This window comes from Sus scrofa, chromosome 17 (genome assembly GCF_000003025.6).
Source record: "Sus scrofa isolate TJ Tabasco breed Duroc chromosome 17, Sscrofa11.1, whole genome shotgun sequence".
NCBI lineage: Eukaryota > Metazoa > Chordata > Mammalia > Artiodactyla > Suidae > Sus > Sus scrofa.
Genome location: NC_010459.5, coordinates 34,174,989 through 34,194,909, shown reverse-complemented (window position 1 = coordinate 34,194,909; position 19,921 = coordinate 34,174,989). Strand labels below are relative to the sequence as shown.

The 19,921-nt window shown below is 44.6% G+C and overlaps 1 long non-coding RNA gene across 1 annotated transcript in view; it reads right to left on the bottom strand.

The window, feature by feature from the left end:
- The window catches only part of LOC102164496, a 40,518-nt gene that overhangs the window by 10,409 nt on the left and 10,188 nt on the right, over nucleotides 1–19,921 (bottom strand). Inside the window, exon 2 of the long non-coding RNA XR_001302079.2 lies at nucleotides 8,317–8,492. This is a non-coding gene — a long non-coding RNA (uncharacterized LOC102164496). The remainder of the gene's footprint in view (nucleotides 1–8,316; nucleotides 8,493–19,921) is intronic.

Genomic DNA, 19,921 nt, shown 5'->3' with positions numbered 1-19,921 from the left:
GCTGCAGATGCAGCCAAAAACAAACAAACAAATGTATATATATTATGGTACATTAAATATACAGGAATAGGAGTTCCCATCGTGACTCAGGGGTTAACGAATCCGACTAGGAACCATGAGGTTGCAGGTTCAATCCCTAGCCTTGCTCAGTGGGTTAAGGATCTGGCGTTGCCGTGAGCTGTGGTGTAGGTTGCAGACGTGGCTCGGATCCCTCGTTGCTGTGGCTCTGGCGTAAGCCGGTGGCTACAGCTCTGATTAGACCCCTAGCCTGGGAATCTCCATATGCCGCAGGAGCAGCCCTAGAACTGGCAAAAAGACAAAACTAACTAACTAAATAAATAAATATGCAGGAATAGTCTTCTCTCCTAATAAGAAATGTGGTCCCTCTAATTCTTAAACTGGGAAGTCCTCTCAATGCATCTTTCCTTTGCCATCCTTCAATATAGATGAGGTTGAAGAGAAGTATTTCTTTCCAGTAAGGAAACAGCCCAAGGGTAATTATTAACAATCACTAAGGAGTTCCCATTGTGGCTCAGTGGTAAGGAACCTGACTAGTATCCATGAGAATTCGGGTTCGATCCCTGGCCTTCCTCAGTGAGTTAAGGATCCCATGTTGCCGTGAGCTGTGATGTTCATTCACAGACACAGCTCGGATCTGGCATTGCTGATCCTGTGGTGTAGGCCAGCAGCTGCAGTTCCAATTCAACCCCTAACCTGGGAATTTCCATATGCTGCACCTGCGGTCTTAAAAAGACAAAAAAAAAAAAAAAAAAAAAAAAAATTCCCTAAAATTGTTTCCCTGTCAGGGATCAATAAAGAATGGTGGGAATGCCATAAACTAGAAAGAATTATGTCCCATGCTAAAAGGGCAGCTATTGTTCACTGCCATCCTATTGTAGTATATGTGGAATAATTTAGATATTTTTGGAATCCCCAAATTAAAAAATATTGGCATAAAGCACGGCGCAAGCCTAAGATAATACATCTATAGATCAAAATACTCATGTGCGCATGACTTTGCTCCTCCATGTGATAGCCAGCTTCTAAGTTGGTCCCAATGATCCCACCTCCTGATATTTAATCTCCTGACATCATTACTATGTTGAATCAGGGCTGGCCAGCGTGACGGTAGAATATGGCAGAAGTGCCAGGGCGTGGCTTCTGAATCTAGCTCATAAAGGCATTGAGATTCTACCTTGTTCCCTTGAATCACTCCTTCTGGGGACAGCAGACATACTATGAGGATACTCAAGCTATCCTACGTTGGGACCCCTGGGAAGAGGAACTGAGGCCCCCAGCCTATAGCCAGCACCAAATGGCCAGCCACGTGAGTGAGTCTTCTTGAATGGGAATCCTTCAGCTCCTGTCAAGCCTTCAGATGTGTGCAGCCTCTGTCAATACCTAACTGGAACCTCATGAAAGACCCTAAGCCAAAACTGTCTGGCTAAACTTCTCCCAAACTCCTGACCTAAAGGAACCATGAGAGACAATGATGATTATTGTTGTATCAATTCAAGGATCCACAAACCTTTTCAATAAAGGGCCAAGTGGTAAATATTTCAGTCTATGTGGACCATCTAGTCTCTATTAAAGCTATTCAACTCTGAAAAATTGGCCATAGATCATACATAAATGAATGGGTATGGCTATGTTCCGATAAAACTTTATTTACCAAACAAAGCAGTGGGTCAGATTTATCTCGAGGACCATAGTATGCAAATCTGTCCTTTAAGCCATTTTGTTCTGTGATTTGCATTATATAACTAATCCCTTCCCTGAATTTGTGGGGTGACCTGAGTACCTCGTGCTTTAGACAGAGCACACTGCTGGTGATTTGCAGGCCAGAATAGAAGCTGCTGACAGCACAAGCACCCAGGGGCAATGGTCCCAGGAAGAGAGCCCAGGCTGGGTGAGGAGATGTACAGACCCAGGTGATGGCATAGATGCTTTCTGTTCTTGCCAATCAAGATCTTAAGAAAGATACTAAAGACATAATGGAGACCATTCCCTTTCATTCTCCCTGCACTGTCTAGCGCTGACCTTGAACTGTCCCAAGAATAAGGATAAGGAGGAAGGCTTCTCCCTCCCTCAATGCTGTGAAAAGTACACAAAGCTGGCATGGGGCAAGCTCCTAACAAGGCTGAGGCTTGAGCCCAGAACAGAGGAACTCCCTCTGGATGGTGCTAGGAACACACTGCCCAGTTTCTCTGCCCCTTCCCCATGTGCCCTCTGCAGTCTGTGCCTCACAGCCCTCTGGGGACCCAGTTCCCACCCTACTGGGGTCAGGTTGCAGCTGGGCCACTGCACAACCTGGGACAGACCTGAGCCTGAAACCTCTGCATATATGGACATATATGGGGCTGCAGTGGGAGCAAGGGGCACAGGACCTGGGGAGGTGGGGGAGGAGAGACAGAGGGCAGAGAAATAAAGAAGGGAAGGGAGAAAGGTGGGGGGGCGGGAGAGAAGAGAGAATCAAATAATCCATGAGGCTGGATACAAAGGTTCGAGCGATGTCATCAGAATCTTGCCTCTCTCAATCCATCTATGTGATTCCCATTCTCTAGCAACCTAGGCAGCTCCAGCTTTGGATTCTAAAGCTGCAAAAACAGTGACAGTCCTCCAGCAACCCCAGAAGCAGTTTTTTGTTTGTTTGTTTGTTTAGGGCCATACCTGCAGCCTATGGAGGTTCCCAGGCTAGGGGTCAAATCAGAGCTGTAGTTGCAGGCCTACGCCAGAGCCACAGCAACACCAGATCCGAGCTGCGTCTGCAACCTACACCACAGCTCACGGCAACGCCAGATCCTTAACCCACTGGGCGAGACCAGGGATTGAACCCGCAACCTCATGGTTCTTAGTGGGATTCGTTTCCGCTGCACCACAACAGGAACTCCCCAGCGGCAGTTTTGAGATCCACTCTAACTGGCTCTCAGGTCACATGTCCTCATGCATTACCATTACCAATCGCTGTGCCCAGGGCCTGCCTCGGTCAGACTGGCTTGAGTCCCATGCCCTATCCCCAGCCCTCCAGGACTGGAAAAAGATGAAACCGGGGCGTGTACCAGAAGAAAGGAGAATGTTTAGGGTTAAAGCAGGATAGAGTCAAAAATCATAAATCTTTCATTAGAGTTTCCTGGCTGATTGAAAAATTCCTTTCTAATCGCTTCCTTGCACAAAAGGGGCGATCAGACTCCTAGAGGAGAAGGCTGTGCCTGTGGTCACACAGCTCAACAGCACACGCACTGAATGTTTATTTCCCTCCAAAATTTACGTGTTGAAGCCCTAATCCCTAGAGGATAATATTTGGAGGTGGGGCCTTTGGATGGTAGTTAGGTTTGGAGGAGGTCAAGTTGGCGGAACCCCCATAGGGGGAATAATAAGAAAAGGCAGAGACCAGAGGCACACCCCTGCCCAGCCATGTGAGGGAACAGCAAGAAGGCATCTGTCCACAAACAAAGAAAAGGGACTTCACCAGACACCAGATCTGCCAGTACCTTGATCTTGGACTTCTAGAACTGTGAGAAATAACTGTTGTTTGTAAGCCACCCAGCTTATGGTGTTTTTTTTGTTTGTTTGGTTTTTGGTTTTTGTTTTGTCTTCTTGCCTTTTCTAGGGCCATTGCCGCAGCATATGGAGGTTCCCAGGCTAGGGGTCTAATCGGAGCTGTAGCCGCCGACCTATGCCAGAGCCACAACAACGCAGGATCTGAGCTGCATCTTTGACCTACACCACAGCTCACGGCATTGCTGGATCCTTAACCCACTGAGCAAGGCCAGGGATCGAACTGGCAACCTCATGGTTCCTAGTTGGATTTGTTAACCACTGTGCCACGACGGGAACTCCCCAATTTATGGTGTTTTTTTTCAGCAGCCTGAGTGGACTGAGACAGTGATAAAACCCAGGCATGATTCTAGGTCTTGCTCTCTGGCAACTGTCTCCACAGGAGCAGGTCAAATGAGCCAGGTACCCAGGGGCCAGTGGGGTTCTGAGGCCACTTAGGAAGACGGATAGGCGGGCAGGGTTGTCAAGGTCTTTGAGCAAGGATTGAAGGGAGGGCAGAGTTTCTCTGCACAGAGAGCAGGAGGAGGACAGAGCTCCCCACCAAAGGGGGTTGTCTCTCTCTGGCTCTCTCTTCCTCTAAGGACCCAACCATCTGATGGGAACTAAGACAAGTGGACAGGCTGTTGCTACAGTGTGTGACCAGGACATTATAGGGAGAAAGTATTGGGGTGGAGGGCGGGGGCAAGCATAGTCCTTGGTCCAAGCAGAGGCAGTCAAGGAGGCTTCCTGGTAGCAGCGATGTGCGAGCTGAATTTTGAAAGATGAGTGCCAGTTAGCTAGAAAGAGGGAAAAGGCCTTCCAGTGGCAGGAAAAATCAGAGCTATAGCCGCTGGCCTATGCCATAGCCACGGCAATGCCAGACCTGAGCCGCATCTGCGACCTATACCACAGCTCACAGCAATCCCAGATCCTTAACCCACTGAGCAAGGCCAGGGATCGAACCTGCGTCCTCATGGATATTAATCAGATTTGTTTCTGCTGAGCCACTATGGGAACTCCGCAGACCAACTTCTATGTTTCACTGGCTACATTACGTCACAAGACCACCCTTAGCTGCAAGGGGGTCTAAGACATCAAGCATCTGGCAAAAGGAAGTGGAATTTCCATGTCAGGTTTACTAATGATGATTAATTTCCCAGGTCAGGGTACAAAGCCCCCTAAACAAAACCAAGCCATTTCCTAGGATGATAGGAAATGGCTGTTGAGAAGGCAGCTTAACCATGCCTGCCACACGTGGTGGAAAGAAAGTTGACAACCTAAGACTAGTCCCTCCTAATGTGGAAGGTGAAACTTACTGGCCCATGAAAAGCTGAAGACTAAGAACCACTGGATTAGGTGACTGGTTTTCAAACCAGATCCCTGTGTTGCCCAGAGTAATTTAGGAGCTACTGTTGGGGTGAGAAGGTGGCAAAAAGGGTGGAAGTAGCAGCCCTTAATCATCCTTCAACCCAAGGGCTTCCAATTTTGTCTGAATATTATCTTGAGCATCCATATGAAATCCTGCTGGATGTATATGGAGGTATGTGTATTTTTCTGTGTGCATGTATGTATGTGTCTATGTGTATATTTTCATATACATATATATGTATTTGAGACAGAGAGAGAGAAATCTAGAAAGATACATAGCAGGGTTTCAAACCGGTGACCCCCCACCCCCCAGAGTCTCAGTCAATATTTAAAATCTCTTCAGGAGTTCCTTTCATGGCTCAGTGGTTAACAAATCCACGTAGGAACCATGAAGGTGTCGGTTCGATCCCTAGCCTTGCTCAGTGGGTTAAGGATCCGGTGTTGCCGTGAGATGTGATGTAGGTCACAGACTCGGCTCGGATCCCATGTTGCTGTGGCTCTGGCGTAGGCCGGCGGCTACAACTCCGATTCGACCCCTAGCCTGGGAACCTCCAAATGCCGTGGGAGCAGCCCAAGAAATGGCAAAAAGATAAAAAATAAAAATAAAAATAATAAAATAAAATAAAATAAAAATCTCTTCAGCATTTGCATATCTTTATATACCACTGCATACTCTCAATTATTGCACAGATTCAAACATTCCTGACACCTTTAATATCACAATTCACATATTTATATTAATTTTCATGTAAATTAATTCATCATCCTCACACATTTTTATGAATTTTAATACCATTTGATGCACACATATTTATGAATTTTAATACCATCCAATTCACATTTACAGGCCTGGCCCCCTGTGCCTTTGGTTTGTGACCCCTGCATATACCAGGGCATTAATAATGTCTCTCTCTGGGTCATGGGTCGTTTTTAATTTTTCCTTTTTCCTGGTCTGGCCTGTCTAATTTTGCTAAAATAAACAGACATGGCTTTTGTAATAAGGGGGAAAGACGCCATTTTAATTAAAAAGTAATAACCATGTGGCCTGTGATCCTGTGGGCTGTTGGGCCGGTCTCCATGGGCCCCCGCAGAGCCTGGCTCTTCTGCGCTGCTCCTCTTGCCTCCCCGTCCTGCCTCGAATGTGCTGCCAGGGGAGCCACTGGGTCCCAGCCTGGCCTCATGAGTGAGGCTCTCCCCAGAGGTGTGAGTGGGAGAAGGGGCTGGACAATCTCTGAAGAATAGGCCCTTCCCAGAAGAGTGAAGACGCCCCGTTGGGGTCCGAGGATCTTTCCAAACACTGAACTCAAGGGTGGGGGACACGGTTCCTTGCAAATGCTAACTGCTTCACTCTGATTGGGGCGGCTAATGGATAGATTGCTTCAAGCTCATGCGGTATTATCACAGCCCAGCCCCACGCTCAGCTACTGCAAGTCACCAGGACAACATCTGGTTTGAATCTTTTCTCATTACAACCTACAAAAATAAAAGCTGAAATCTAAGCTACCCCTTTAACACTCTGGAGCTCGTCCTCCTTTCTTCCTCTCCCTTTCTTTCCCTCTTCTCTTTCTCTTTCTCTCTCGCACTCCAGAAACATCAAGCCAGGTGTAAGAGTTGGACTTAAGAGTAAGTCCAACCTAAGTGCCTTTCTGTCCATTTTACAGCTGAAGACATTGGGCCCAGAGAGGAGCCGTGACTGTATCTCACACCTTCTTACTGACTTTATATACTCACACACCTACTTACTGAGCCTGCTAAGCACCCTGTGGCAAGCAGCTTGAGTCTCCCAGTTTCCTTTTCTCCAAGGCAGGGTGGGGCTGACACCCCCTAATCCACCATATCTGCAAGCTTCATGCAAGGAGCAGACAGGAGAGTGGGCAGGAAGGGCTGGGTGACCAGCAGAGGGGTTGTCCCTTCACTGAAGGGCTTTTAATTAACTGGTGGCAGAATTAGGTCTTTTTGGAGAATCCCCTGATTTCCTTTTATCTTTTCTTTCTTTCTGTCTCTCTCTCTCTCTTTTTTTTTTTTTTTTTTTTGGGCATTTTAGGGCCACACCTGCAGCATAGGGAAGTTCCCGGGCTAGGGGTCGAATCAGAGCTGCAGCTGTGGGCCACAGCCACAGCCACAGCAACACAGGATCTGAGCCGTGTCTGCAAACGACACCACAGCTCAGAGCAATGCTGGGTCCTTAACCCGCTGAGCAAGGCCAGGGATCAAACCTGCATCCTCATGGATACTAGTCAGGATCATTACCACTGAGCTACAATGTGAACTCCCCTGATTTCTTTTTTTAATTAAATTTACTTTTTATTAGAGTATAGTTGATTTACAGTGTTGAGTCAATTTCTGCTATACAGTATAGTGACCCAGTCATAAATACACATGTATACATTCTTTTTCTCATATTATCTTCCATCATGGTCTTTCCCAAGAGACTGGACATAGTTCCCTGTCAGTAGGACCTCACTGCTTATCCATTCTAAATGCAATAGTTTGCATTTACCAACCCCAAACTCCCCATCCATTCCACTTCTTCCCTCGACCCTCTCGGCAACCCCACGTTTGTTCTCTATGGCCGTGAGTCTCTTTCTATTCTACAGGTAGGTTCATTTGTGCCATATTTTAGATTCCACACATAAGTGATATCATATGGTATTTGTCTTTTTCTCTCTGACTTACTTCACTTAGTATGAGAATCTCTGGTTGCATCCATGTTGCTGCAAATGGCATTATTTCATTCTTTTTTATGGCTGAGTAGTGTTTCACTGTGTATACGTACCATGTCTTCTTACTAATTGTACCATCCTCTACAATTTATTTGGGAAGAAGCACTGGGAAGACGGCAACAATAATTCCTTTTAACATATAAGGTGCTACATTCAGTGTTTTAGGAACAGTGCAGCATCACACACAAGAGCGACGTTCCGTAGTCCCGACCTCAGGTAAGCACATTGTTCCCTCTACCTTGGTTTCCACGTGTGATCAATGGGTTGATAATAGTGTCTACCTAACAAGCTCAATATGAGGATGAAGCAAGAGTGTGCGTGCGTGTGGTTAGACTTTACCATGGCAACGATGGAGTCCTTTCTCTAACTGATCTCCTTGTCTCTCTGGACATTTGATAGCAGCCCACCTTGCTGTGCACAGTGTGTGTGTGTGTGTGTGTGTGTGTGTGTGTGTGAATAAAGGAAGCTCCCAGGAAACTTGCTTCCTCTCTCTACCTCCTTCTCACTGACTTCTCTCTCCCTTCCCCAGTCATTCTTCCTGGGCAAAAGGGACATCCCTAAACACCTTGACTCAGATGTTTTTCTACCTGTGGCTAATGGTCAAGACCCATCTTCCTGCCCATCAGGTCAAGATCAGGCTCTTCATGTATTAATGAGACCCTAGGAATTGAGAAAACTTGTTACTCACTAAATAACTCAGGTTTTCATGACCATTTCCTTGAGAAGGACTCAGAAATCCTGAGGCTGGACATCAACTTCGGATCTGAAGGTCTGAGGCTGGACATCAGCTTTTTCCCTTGAGCTCCTGCTGTAACAATCCTGATCCCAGGAAGGCAAATGGATGCCTCTGGCTGCCGGTGGGAGCTTCCATATAAGGAAAGGGAAAGGGGAAATATTTCAGTATTTTAATTCTTGTTAGATTTCCACAAGCCATTTATTCAGCCGCCTGACTTAAATAGAGCTCAATAGTCTCGTTCAATTGTTATTGTTAATAATATTATTTTTTTTCTTTACAATATCAGGGACTCCTATCACTACAGCCACTTTTGAAAATAAACCATTGTATTCAAAAACACCCAGCAGTGTGACACATACAAAGTGAACACACCACATAACTGTCATCCCCCATGCTCTGTCGCAGCCGTGTCCCTTTTCCTGCTCCAAAGAGTATCCCTCAGCATAACTGCTAACACCATGGATTAGCGTTGTCTGGTTTGGGATCTGACGTGCCTGGAAATATGCAGTATGCATCTATTGTGTCTGTCTTCTTTCACTCAAAATTATGATTGTGCGATTCATCCATCTTGTCTCATGAAGTAAAAACTATTTTTATAGTTCTTTGTTTTTCTACTATATAAATATAATATACCCTACTTTACTCATTCATTCCTCAGGCAATGGACATTTAAATTATTTCCAGTTTGGGGCTACTACAGATAATACTTCCATGAATACTTTTTATGTCTCTTCTGGTGCTTCTTTGAATAAACTTCTATTGGGTATAAACCTGGGAGTGGAATTGCTGGCCATAGAGGGTGCACACATTTGGCTTACTGGGCGCTATCGGTTTTCCAAGATGCATAAAAATTTCAGTTGCTCTACATCCATGCCTGTACTTGGTAATGTCAGACATTTCCTTTTCAGCCATTCTAATGAGTGTGTATCTCATTGAGACTGAAAAATTCATTTCCCTGATAACCAGTGAGCTTGAGTATCTTTTCTTATGCCTTATTCACCACTTGAATATTCTCTTGTGAAATGCTTGTCTGTGTGTGTTGTCATTTTTTACGTTGGGTTGTATAGATCTTAATGCATGGAGGCACTCTTCACATGTTCTGGTTAACAAGTCCTTTATGGGTTGTTCATACAACAAATACTTTCTTTTCCTCTGCGGCTTACCTTTTTACTACATCAGTCGTGTCTTTGGATGAACAGACATTATGAATTTTAATAAATTCAATTCTTTTCCTTTATGGTTAGTGTTTTTCTGCGCAATTTAAGGAATCTTTGCCTAACCCAAGGTCATGAAGATATTTACCTATTGGGGTTTTTTTTTTTTCCTTTTTTTTTAAGGGCCGCACCCACGGCATATGGAAGTAGGCTAGGTGTCCAGTTGGAGCTACAGCTGCTGGCCTAAGCCACAGCTACAGCAACATGGTTATCTGAGCCACATCTGTGACCTACACAATTCACCACAACACCAGATCCCCAACCCACTGAGCAAGGCCAGGGATCAAACCCACATCCTCATGGATAGTAGTTGGATTTGTTTCTGCTGCACCATAGCGGGAACTCCCTACCTATTGTCTTATTTAGTTTTAATTTTCACATTTATTTTTTCATTTTCACATTTAACTTTCAGATTTAATTTCATAAGCACCTGGATTTTCTTCTTTGCGTATGTGAGGTAGAGAATTAAAGATTCACGGAGTTCCCATTGTGGCACAGTGGTTAAGGAATCTGACCAGGAACCATGAAGTTGCAGGTTTGATCCCTGGCCTTGCTCAGTGGGTTAAGGATCTGGCATTGCTGTGAGCCATGGTGTAGGTCACAGACGCGGCTCAGATCCCGAGTTGGATGTGGCTCTGGTGTAGGCCAGCAGCTGCAGCTCTGATTAGACCCCTAGCCTGGGAACCGCCATGTGCCATGGGAGCGGCCCTAGAAAAGGCAAACAGACCAAAAAAAAAAAAAAAAAAATCACTTTTCCCCCAACTGGACCTCCAGTTGTCCCAACACCGTTTAGGGGAAAGTGTATCCTTTCCTCACTGTACTATACTATCAGTTTTGTCCTAAATCAAGTATCACAAACATTTGGGTCTAATTCCAGCCTCTCCATCCATTCCATGGGTGTCTTTTGCTAACACTACATTACCTTAATTACTCATTTAATAATATGTCCTGATATCTGTCAGAGCAAATTTTCCTAACTTTCTTCCTCAAGATTTTAGTGGTAACTCTCAGATATTTTGGATTTTCATGTAAATTTTAGAATCACCTTGACTTTTTTCATAAATAAAAGAAAGAAAAAGAAAGAGAGAGAATGGAAAGAAGGGAGGGAGGAAGGAAAGAGAGAAAGAAAGGAAGAAAGAAGGAAGAAGAAAAGAAAGAAAATTCTTGAGATTTTAAGATTGCATTGAATTTGTAGATCAAATCAGGGAGAACTGACATCATTGCAATACTGAACAAACATGAACATGTAATTACCTATTTTAGAGATGAGAAAATGGAATTTCAGGTCAGTAATGGAGGACAGGACAGTCACAAGCCCCCAAGGGGACACATTATCAGGAATAACTCCGTTGGGATCCCTGGAGGGGCTGAGAACTTGGCAAGTGTTGTCTCACACTCCATCAGTTGGAAAAGAAACCTCCTTGGCCAGAGGAAGGACCCCTGAGGGCAGAGGGAGGGGAATTTACATGTCCCTATACCTTGGCAGAGCAGAGCTGTTTCAGGCTTATCACCTGTCCTCACTGGGCCTCTGTTTCCTAACTCTGTGGAGCTAAAAAATCTAGTCTATCCTTACAGTGTTTTGAGTTCAAGTGAGACCATGGGGGCATTCATTCATCCATTCATTCATTCAGCCATTTAGCCATTCACTCACCAAATAGGTATTGAGTACCTACTGCATAAATGGGAAGTACCAGATGAATTAGACAAAATATCTGCTCACCTAGGAAGAGACAAAAGAGACAAAAATAGTGAAATGATGAATAAATAATCACAGTGATGGCCAAGCTTCCTAAGTGCCTTGTCATGGGTGGAACACCTTCTCGGGAAAAAGATTTGCGAATGCTTTGTAAACTAAAAGGGCTGCATGGGAGTTCCCGTTGTGGCGCAGTGGTTGGCGAATCCGACTAGGAACGATGAGGTTGCGGGTTCAATCCCTGGCCTTGCTCAGTGGGTTGACGATCCGGCGTTACCATGAGCTGTAGTGTGGGTCGAAGATGCAGTTCGGATCTGGCGTTGCTGTGACCCTGGCGTAGGCCGGTGGCTACAGCTCTGATTGAACCCCTAGCCTGGGAACCTCCATATGCCGCAGGAGCGGCCCTAGAAAAGGCAAAAAAAAGATAAAAGGGCTGCATAGACTTGAGAGTCATTCTTATTCTGCTTCTTTTCCCCCTGCTTTTTCTTCTCTAATAAGTAGAGGTCAATATAAGACAAATTATAGTTAATTTATTCCCCCACCCCACTAAGCCTGGTAAAAAAAAAAAACTTTTGATAATAACTGTTAATATTTAAGGATCTTATCCTGTATCTGGCACTATTCTAAACCTTCTTTTTATTGAGAGATACTTCCCGTACCATAAAATTCACCTGTTCTAACGTATACAATCCAGTGGTTTGTAATAATCACTGCCACTATCTAATTCCAGAATATTTTAATCACCCCAAAAAGAAACCCTCTAGAGTTCCCGTTGTGGCTCAGCGGTAATGAACCCAACTATTATTCATGAGGATGCGGGTTCCACCCCTGGTCTTGCTCACGTGTGGAGGATCCACCATTGCTGTGAACTGTGCAGTGTGGGTCACAGATGCAGCTCAGATCTGGTGTTGCTGTGGCCGTGGCGGAGGCTGGCAGCTACAGCTCTGATTCAACCCCTAGCCTGGGAACTTCCTTCCATATGCCGTGGGTGCGGCCCTAAAAGACAAAAAAAAAAAAAAAAAAAGAAGAAGAAGGAAAAGCAACTGTCCACCAAGGGTGACCCTCATGTAAGCTATGGCCTTTGGGTGATAATGAAGTGTCAGTGTAGGTTCTTTAACTGTAATATTTGCGTGGATGTTAGTGATGCAGGGGGAGGGCTGTGCGTTTGTAGCGGAATAGGGTACGTGGGAAATGTCTGTACCTTCTGTTTAATTTTGCTATAAACCTAAAATTGCTCTAAAAATACAGTCTCTTTCAAAAAAAGGAAAAGAAACCCCATTAGCAGTCATTCTCCAGTCCCTCTCTTCCCAGCCCCTGGCAACCACAAATTTACTTTCTGTTTCCAAGGACTTGACTATTCTGGGCATTTCATATAAATAGAATCACACAATAAGTGGCCTTTTCAAACTGGCTCCTTTCACTTGGCCCAGCGTTCTCAAGGTAGGTTCATCCATGTTGTAGCACATGTGTCCGTATTTCATTCTCGGGTGACTGAATAATATACTAGGGTATGAATCCAACACATTTGTTTATCCATTTATCAGTAGATGGATATTTGGGTTATTATGAACGATACTGCTGTGGACATTCACATTCAAGTTATCAGTGCAATATGTTTTCAGTTATCTTGAGAATATATCCAGGAATTCATGGGATTTATGAGAACTCTACACTGAACTTTTTGAAGAACTGTCAAATCATTTTCCAAAGGAGCTGCATCGCTGTGCATTTCCACCAGCAACATAGGAGATTTCCAGTTTCTCCACATTCTTGCCAATGGTTAGGATTGTCCACCTTTTCTTTATCTTACCCATCGTAGGGGATGCGAAGCACTAGCCCACGGTGGTTTTGATTTGCAGTGCCCTAATGCTTAATGGCATTGAGCATCTTTTCCTGGCTTTATGGGCCGTTTGTGTATCTTCTATTGAAAAATGTCTATTCAAATCCTTTGCACTTTTTTTTTTTTTGTCTTTTTGCCTTTTCTAGGGCCACTCCTGTGGCATGTGGAGGTCCCCAAGCTAGGGGTCTAATTGGAGCTGTAGCCACAAGCTTACACCAGAGCCACAGCAACACCAGATCTCAGCCACATCTGCAACCTACACCACAGCTCATGGCAACGCCGGATCCTTAACCCACTAAGCAAGGTCAGGGATTGAACCACAGCCTCGTGGTTCCTAGTCAGATTCATTTCTGCTGTGCCACGACGGGAACCCCAATGCCAGAAGCGGCCCTAGAAAGGGCAAAAAGACAAAAAAAAAAAAAAAAAAGAATAGGTGTGTGTCCATGTATAACTGAATCACTTTGATGTACAGCAGAAATTATCACAATGTTGTAAACAAACTATACTTCAATAAAACTTTAAAAAATGAAAATCAATTGTCCATACCTGTGCGGATTTATTTTTGGACTCCCAGTTCTATTCTGGTGATGTATACATCTATCCAATGCTAATGTTAATTGTTGTAGAACTGTAGTAAATTTTGAAAAAGGGAAGTATGGGTCCTCCAATATTAGCCTTCTTTTTAAGATTGTCTTGACTATTTGGGGTCCCTGGCATTTCCAAACGAAATTTAGGATCGATTTATCAATATCTTCAAAATTAGCAGCTAGAATTTTGAAAGGGGATTGTAACTAGTCTGTGGATCAGTTTGGTCAGTATTGCCAATATCACCCTATCTTATAATATATGAACACAGGATATCTTTCCATTTATTTAGATCTTCTTTAATTTCTTTCTTATAGTTTTCAGTGTACAACTATTTCTTGAAGGGCAAGTTTGCTAACAACAAATAATCTCAGTTTTTATTTTTCTGAAAATGTTGTAATTTTTCTTTCTTTTTTTAAGTGCTTTGAATATGTCATCTCACAGCCTTCTGGCCTTGTGGTTTCTTTCTTTCTTTTCTTTTTTTATTTTTAAGGGCCGCACCTGTGGCATATGGAAGTTCCCAGACTAGGGGTCTAATCTGCTGCAGCTGCCAACCTACAGCACAGCCACAGCAACGTGGGATCTGAACCATGTCTGCAACCTACATCACAGCTCATGGCAACGCCAGATCCTTAACCCACTGAGCAAGGCCAAGGATCGAACCTTCATCCTTATGGATACTAGTCTGGTTTGTAACCCACTGAGCCACAGTGGGAACTCCCAGCCTGTGGTTTCTAATGAGAAAGCAGCTATTTATCTTATTAAGAATCACTTGTACTGGCGGAGGCACTTCTCTCTTGCTGTTTTCAAGATTCTTTCTTTGTCTTTGACTTTCAATAGTTTCATTATGGTGTGTCTAGGTGTGGCTCTTGGAGTTTGTCCTACTTGGAGTTCGTTTAGCTCCTTGGGTATGTAGATTAATGTTTTTCATCAGACATTATTTCTTCAAATCCTCTGACTCTATCCTTTCTTTCTTGGACTCTCATTATGGGTACAATGTTATGGTTGATGGTGTCCCACAAATCTTTGAAGCTCTATTCATTTTTCTTCCATTTCTTCTTTTAATACTGGTTGACCTAACTCTAAATTCACTGATTTTTTCCTGCTTGATGCAATTTGCTGAGTCACTCTAGTGAATTTTTCATTTTAGCTATTGTACTTTTCAACTCCAAAATTTCCATTTGGTTCCTTTTATATAATTTCTGTCTCTATTGTAATTCTCTGTTTGGTAAGACATCATTCTCACTTTCTTTTCCTTCTTTAGACATGGCTTCCTTTAGTTCTTTGAATGTATTTAAAATGACATACTTAAAGTCTTTTTCTTCCAAGTCTAACATCCTGGATTCCTCAGGGACAGTTTCTATGGATTGCTTTTCTCTTATGCAGGGAGCATAGTTTCTTCTTTCTTTTCATGACTCATAATTTTTGCTGTTGAAAATGGACATTTTACATAATATCATGTAGTGACTCTGGAAATCAGATTCTTCCTCATCTCCAGGGTTTGTTATTGTTGCTGCTTTTGTTGTTATTTGATAACTTTTCTAAACTAGTTCTACAAAATCTATGTTCTTCTTTGTGTGGCACTGAAATCTCTGTTAAGTTACTTTACTTGTCAGCAAATGGTTGGACAGAGATTTCCTTAAATTCCTGGAACTGGTAAGTCTCCCAGTCTTTGTAGAGGTGCTCTGTGCACGTTGGGACACTCAACACTCAGTCAGGCTAACTCTGCCTTAGCCTTCTCTTCCTGCTCATGCAGAGCCTTAAGGTTAGCCTTAAAAGAGATAAAAGCTTAGGCGCTTCTCAGATCTTTCCATTTGTATAGCTCTGGGGATACACACAGTGCTACACATGCACATAGCCTTTTAGATTCCCAGGACTATGTTGGAGCTTTTCACAGCCATTCTGGGCACCTCATTCCCTAGCTTTTCCTTTAAAGACTTTTGGTTAGCTGATTGTTTTCCCCCAAATATTATCCACCACTGCAGGTAGCCCCAAAGCTAAACAATTGCCTCTGTGTGTTTTCACAAATGCCTCCAAGAAAAAGGCTTTTTGTGCTGGATGAACTCCTACTCAGTTCGAATAAAGACAGTCTTGAAGTAGAGCCTTCCAGGGAAACACCAGACAGGCCAGCTAATGGCAGTAGTCGGGAAGAAAAGTTTTGAAAGTGGTCCAACCTTATTCAGTTCCCTCTGGTGGCTGCTGGGCTGCTGGACTTCAAGTCTGCCATAGAGTTGTGGGTGGGAATAGGGCAGGTTAAAATGCCACAAATGTTCTTACCAAGGTTTAGCCCTTTTTCTTGAATAAATTCTTCTTTGATTGCTACAAGAAGTTTCAAGAATTCTGGGGAAAAAAATGATTCTGACAACTTTTCCCATTTTGTCACTGCTTTTAAAGAAGAAAATTTGTGAAAGTCCTATTCTACCATTTTCGTTTTTCTAAAACATTTGCAGATATCACCTTTTTTTTCCACAATCCCATGAGGCAGGTATTATTATCATTACCTACATTTTACAAATGAGGAATCTGAGACACAGAGAGATACAGTGACTAACCTAGGCCACATAGACAACTGGTGGCTCCAGGATTCAAATGCAGAAGTTAACTCTGGGGCTGGATGGCTCACCAGGCTCTTTTGTCCCCCCAGGATTGAGAAGGAACACTGACTCTGTAGAGTCAAGAATTCTGAATTCAAGTCCCAGCTTTGCCTCTATTCCATTGTGCGACCTTCGGGTGCATCAGTTTCTCTCTGTGTACCTCAGTTTCACCATATAGAAATGAAGCAATTAGCTGATTATCCCCTAGTCTCTCTCAAGATTTTGAGTGTTCCCCCAGCCTGGAGAGCCCACCAGACACCCTCACATGAAGTTATGACCTCTGAATTGGGGGCAGGCCTGGATGCTCCTGTATAGAGAGTGGGTGACAGCTGTCACAGACTTCTCTGGCCCAACCTAGTTTCCCCAGGGGCTTTAGGTGACTCCAGAGGAGGTTTTTGCCTTCTGGGGTTGTCACTAATGATAGAGTCCCTTATACACTGTGCCATGGAGTTCAGGCCACTGATTTCCCTTCTAGTACCTGGTCTGGTTCTCCCAAGGCCAAGGAGGGCCAAGCGTGGAAGGGGTGGTCCTTGCTTCATTTTCTTCGCCCCCATTTTCTTCCCTACCTCAACTGCATTTCCCACCAGAGCTTATAGGAACCTGATCCTTATGTTAGGCCATGGGATAAAGAACTTTCTTTCCTAAAAAATTTCCAAGTCTTTCCCCAATATTTGACTTTAGGTGACATCTCTGACCTCATCTCCCACCTCCCCCCTCCCTCCCTGAGCTCTAGGCACACTCCCACCTCAGGGCCTTTGTGCTTGCTGTTCCATCTGTCTGGGACATCCACCTGGCTCACTTCCTCACCTCCCTCAGGACTGTGCTCAAATGTCCATTGTCTCTGAGACCTTCCCTGTCCTCTCTAGTTTAAATATTCCTACCTTACTCTTAGCCCCACTTTCCTTCCACATTTTACTTTTTTCCTTAGAACGGACCATTTGTTACATAAGCCAAGAAATTGCTTTTTTTTTCTTTTTTTTTTTGCTACACGAATTTGAGTTTTCCTTCCTTTGCAAACTAAGCATTTCTAAGCATTACAGCCCTTGATGAAGACTTGACAGCTGAATCATTGTCCAAAGACAAAGGCCCCTCCCTTAGCCCTACAAAAGGACTTGGCATAGGGAGTCCTCATTATGGCTCAGCAGGTTAAGAACTCGACTAGTATCCATGAGGATACAGGTTCAATCCCTGGCCTCCCTCGGTAGATTAAGTATCCAGCATTGCCATGAACTCATGGTGTATGTCACAGATGTGGCTTGGATCTGGTGTTGCTGTGGCTGTGGTGTAAGCTGGCAGCTGTAGCTCCAATTTGACCCCTTGCCTGGGAAGTTCCACATGCCACAAGTATAGCCATTAAAAAAAAAAAAAAGGACTTGGCATAGATTTGGGTGCTTAGAGGCCATGACATGGAGCAGGACAACCTGCCTTGTGGCTGCACTTGGCACAGGATGCTCTAAGAATGGCAGATGTGTGCGGGATGACACACATGGATAGGGAGAGGGAAAACACTTATTCAGATGGAGCTGGCCTGTGCCCATCTTTCCCATTCTTGCCAACCTGGGGTCTAACCCGGTGATTGGGAAATATCTTTTCTTTTTTCCTTGTTAATGTCCACCCAGAGCCAGCCCTTTCCACCAGGCCTCATGAGCAAGGTGGAAACTATGGAAGTTCTGGACAGGCTGATGCTTGCGGCTGGAGGCTGGACCTCATCCCTGCCATGACCCTGGCAGCCAGTCTCCCTGACCCACCACACCCATGCCACCTGCCCACCAGGCCATTCCCAGAGTTGCCCTAGCCTGGCCATCTCAGCAGCCATGGTGCACCCCACAGAGTGGAGGGAATGTGAGAAGATGTCACGTTGAGGTCAGCTGAGCAGCCCCCCTGGAGAGGCGGGGAGACTGAGGCCAATGAGAAAGGACACCCGCCCTGGGTCACACAGACAGTCAACAAAATCCCAGGGCTGGCTAGACCAGACCAACCTGGGTTGGGTTTTTGTTTGTTTGTCTTTTGTCTTTTGAGGGCCACACCCATGGCATATGGAGGTTCCCAGGCTAGGGGTCGAATGGCAGCTGTAGCCACTAACCTATGCCACAGTCATAGCAACACAGAATCCCAGCTGTGTCTGTGACCTACACCACAGCTCACAGCAATGCCGGATCCTTAACCCATTGAGCGAGGACAGGGATTGAACCCGCATCCTCATGGATATTAGTCGAATTCGTTAACCACTGAGCCACGATGGGAACTCCCCCAACCTGGATTTTAACCCAGTCTTCACTTAATTTCAGAGTGGCTTTGGGCAAGTGCCATCCCCTCTGTGAGCCTCCATTCCCTAAACAAAGCTTAAAACAGTCTCTCTTGTATTGGGTTGTGAGCAGGGTGCCATTAGGCAGCACACACAAACTGCAAGGGGCTTGACCTGCACGGTCCCTCGGCAGGTGGTGAGTCCTCCTAAGAATGGCTCTGGAGCCCTAAAAAGAGCTGATGACCTGCTCCATGTGAGGCCCTATTCTAAGCGCTCTACTCCCCTAGCTCTTCTCACCCTCACAACAACCCCGCGAAGTAAGACAATTAGCAACCCCTTTTAAAGATGAGGAAATTGGAGTTCCCATGGTGGTGCAGCAGGATCAGCGGTGTCTTGGGAGCATGGGGACACAGGTTCCATCCCCAGCCTGGTACAGTGGGTTAAGGATCTGGTGTTGCCACAGGTGCAGCTTAGGTTGCGACTGCAGCTCAGATATGATCCCTGGCGCAGGAACTCCCCATGCTGTGGGGTGGCCAAAAAATAGAAAAATAAAGAGGAGGAAACTGAAACCCCAAAAAGTTGAGAAGTGCTGCGCTTCCCCAGGGTAAGAAGCCTGGACTCTCCCTGCCAACATGGCCTATTGAGGAAACCACAACACACTCTTGCTGCCTGATTCTATTAGCCCTGGATATTGTCTCTGAGCTGTTTTGCACCTTTGTAAACTCCAGGTAGCTGATGGATGTGCAAGCTCTGTCTTGTCCGGTAGAACTGACTTCCCTCCCCTTTGTGGAAAAACTAGCTTTTCCTCTGTTTGTAATTCATTTCCTTGACTCCATATAAATTCACGCTTTTTTAACTTTTCTGTTGAGCTAGTTATAACTTCTATCTTGTTCTCTCATCATTTAACGAGTAAAATAAAACCTTTAAAACGTATCACTTTTAGATTTGCATGAGAGTCAAGATTCTACTTTTTTCTGAAGGTTATCTTTTAACAAACCTTGGAAATCAATGCCTGATCTGTATGGCAATGATCTTGGAAATCGACTCTCACGTTCTCCCTTGTTCACACCCAGAGCTCAAGACTCAGCCCATTCATGTGTATTTTCTAGACAATTCTAGATGCTACTGATTACCTTTCAGTTTACAGATGAGGATATTAGGGCTCAGGGAGGCTAAGAAACTTAGCTAAGTTCTTAGCTTAGTTCTTAGCTAAGTTTATGCAGCTAAAGCCAGTGTTTCTCCTTCTGGAACTCCGTGTGTGTGTGTGTGTGTGTGTGTGTGTGTGTGTGTGTGTGTGTGTCTCCAGCTTCCTTGACTAGAATGTGAATCTAGCTCCAAGTAGAGTCCAAAAGACAGATTTGGAAATGGTCTGGTGTGTGATGGAGG